Source organism: Dipodomys merriami, unplaced genomic scaffold, assembly GCF_024711535.1.
Source record: "Dipodomys merriami isolate MVZ:Mamm:240054 unplaced genomic scaffold, mDipMer1.0.p SCAF_7, whole genome shotgun sequence".
NCBI lineage: Eukaryota > Metazoa > Chordata > Mammalia > Rodentia > Heteromyidae > Dipodomys > Dipodomys merriami.
Genome location: NW_027206290.1, coordinates 5,677,985 through 5,681,387, shown reverse-complemented (window position 1 = coordinate 5,681,387; position 3,403 = coordinate 5,677,985).

Sequence of the window (3,403 nt, the reverse complement as noted above, 5' to 3'; positions counted from 1 at the left end):
CTAACATCCTCATTCAAGCAACTGTGTGCTTTCCTGGTGCCCACTCTGTGGAAAGTAAGAAGGATGTTGTGTTTGCATGCCCAGTACTCACTATCCTCCTCTTGTTTCTTAACAACCTTCTTTCTTCATCTGCTATCATGCCTCACATGCACACATACATATCCATATACACGTGTGTGTATATGTGTAGTAGTCCCCCATCAAGTTCAGGTCCTTGTTTGGCATGTGGTGAGTACTGTGCTTGGTGATAACATTCACAGAGGGAGAAGGGGGTTTCCTGCATTTCAGTCTCTTCACCTAAGAAATCTATCCTCATTGGAATTCTTATGAAACTCAAGCAATGAGAAATAACTTATGAATTCACTCTCCAGAGATTTCTGGATATCTATAAAGATAACCTAGTGTTCTGGAGAAGTCTTGCATATTAAAGCCAAAAGGTTACGTTAATCAAAGTTCCCTAAATTTCCCTTATCTGTTGAATGGGAACATGGCGTACAGAAAAGCAATTGAAAAATATGAAGAGCCAAGTAACAAAGGTAGTACTAGAATAAAATATGAGAGTATAAAAAATGACAGGTACTAAAGTATTTGATATAAATTGATAAAACATTATCTGAACAAGGTCCTAAGAATGTTTGCTTCCCTGATGCCACTAGCTCATAATTATCTCAATCCTAGCTGCTCAGTAAGCTGAAATCCAGGCTGTGAAGTCACTCTAGGCAGAAAAGTTCTCAAGACTACATCCCCAATTAACCAGCAAAATGTTAGACTGGCAGTGTGGTTCAAATGGTAGAACATCAGCTGTGAGAAAGCTGAACAAGAGCACAGAGCCCTGAGTTTAAGGCACAGTATCTCATCCTTCTAAAAAAAAAAATCAAAGAAAAATCACAGCCAGGCACTGGTGGCTTACAGCTGTTATCCAACCTACTCAGGAGGCTGAGAGCTGAGGATTATGGTTCAAAGCCAGCCTTGGCAGGAAAAGTCCATGAGACTTTTATCTCAAAACAAAACCAAAAACAAAACTGGAAGTGGAACCATGGCTTAGAGTATAAAGCACTAGCCTTGTGCAAAAGGAGCTCAGGGACAGCTCCCAAATCCTGAGTTCAAACTTCACAACCAACAACAAAAAACCCCACAAAGAATGTTCACTGTTCTCTGATATGCAAATTAATATTTTATGTTACTAGTGTAAAGTTTTTTAAATTATTTTTTTGCTAAGTCAAGAAATAGTACAGGGAGCTGAAGGCATGGCTCAAGTGCTTTCCTAGAAGCTCTAAGTTCAATCTGTTGCACAACAAAAAAATCTATCTTTTCCCAGGTACCAGTGAGTGGCTCTTGCCTATAATCCTAGCTATTCCTCAGGCTAATCCAGAGGCTGAGACCTAGAGGATCACTGTTCTATGTCAGCCTGAGAAGAAAAAAATCTGAAGGTCTCCATCTCCAAACGAACCAGCAAGAAGCAAAGTTAGAGATGGAAACAGGGCACAAGCAGTAGAGTACCAGCTGAGTAAGCAAGCCAGCAAGAGTGTGAGACCCTGAGGTCCAACCCTACTACTATTTAAAAAAAAAAAAAAAAAAGAAACAAGAAGAAAGAAGATAGCTATCTGCTTTCCAATGCCTGTAAATTATTTTTAAGCACATAATATGATTCTACCTAACAGTATTTATTATGGGACAATTAAAACATATGACTATAATTTATAAGTAATGTGGAATTGTTAGGAATATGTGTAAAATATTGTTAAGGCTCCCTTGTCCTATAACAAGAATCTGAATGGAGCACTTAACTGTCTGAATAGGGTTTCAGACTCTCTAAGACATCCTACTTGTTATCAGGTCTGCCTAGTCCAACAATATTTTCTTCCTACAGTCCTTGCAAATGCTGTTTGAGCAGCCTCAATTCAAGCATGTGAGTAATGTATCCACAGGCCTACACTGAATGTTACGGCATGGAAATGCTTCAGTTCTTCTAATTTAAAATTAGGGTCTTTGACTTGTGCTAATAGCATAAAAGCCTAGCATAAAATGCTCATATCATGTATCATCATTTCAGTACTTTCATGTCTGTCTCTTCCCATTAACAATTTTGCATGCATGGTACATACATCTCTCCATTTTTATAGCTTTTAACTTTTGAGTGCAAGTTTTCTTTTAATTTGGAGATTCATCTTTGGAGCTAAAAAGGCTAGAGATGGTGGTTGGTAAAAACCTCAGAGTCCAAGAGTACTGAGCACAGGAAAGAGAGCCCAATGCATATAACCAGGCCCCTCCCAACCTAATGAGTGCCAAGTGTATCCAGCTGGGAAGTGCTACAGCAGCTAACTGTGCTGAGTTTGGCTAGACAACAGGAACTTTCCTTGACATGTGGGAAGCTGAAGCTGACATCATCACTTCAAGCCTGAGACAGGTAGACAAAACCCCAGAGAGATTAGCATCAGTCTCATAAGATCAGGTAGAAGACATTTGGCTGTGTTCTTTGTTTTTTTGGTCAAAAGGATTCCAACTAGCAAGTTAAAAAAAAATCCCCTTCCTTTCTCCCATAGTGAAACGTAGGCTTGTTGTTTCTGGATTGAGGCAAATCATCAGTTCCTTTTGGCCACGTGATTGGTTTCTGGTTGAGTTTATGATTACTAGGATAGAATTACAAATACTTCCAGTCCTCAGCCAGATGTGAATCTGCTAAGCTAAACAAGGAATTACAAAAAAAAAAAGAAGTCTCAATTTTTTCTCATTACCTTCTTTTTTCCTGACTGGAATATGAATGACAAAGAGTACTGATTAAGTTCTTCAGACCCAAAAACTAGTGAGAGGGCAACTACTTGCTTTTTTGTAAAAAAGCATAGATACATATTTTTATTCTCTTTGAATCATTATACAAAACTGTTTCAATGCATGCATTTGTAATTCTGAGAAAAGCATCTACTACTATATAGGAGAAACACTTGAGGTTTAGAATGCAGCCCCAAGAATCAGTATCCAAAGGATTATTCCCTAGGAAGAAAGGGCAGAGTCCTTGTATATGAAGCCCAAACACTTCCAGATTTACTTTCTCATTTCTGAAGAAATATATTCTTACAGATTATACTTCATAGCCATATTGGGATTCCTAAAGGTCATTTTGAAAATAACAGTCTGCTTTTCTTTATATGACTTTTATTAGCTAGTTTTATAAAGGGATTATTTTTCAAATTAAATGTTTTCATATGTTCTCTTGTCAAATAAGTGCAATAATCTATGAATAATATTCTTATTGCTACAATGCAGCTCACACATGAGTTCTTAGAATTGAGAGTTCGATTTTTAAAGAGATTAAAGGCAATTTACTGCTGAACACACACACACACACACACACACACACACACACACACACACACACACACACAAAAGACAAGTTGGCTAAAAC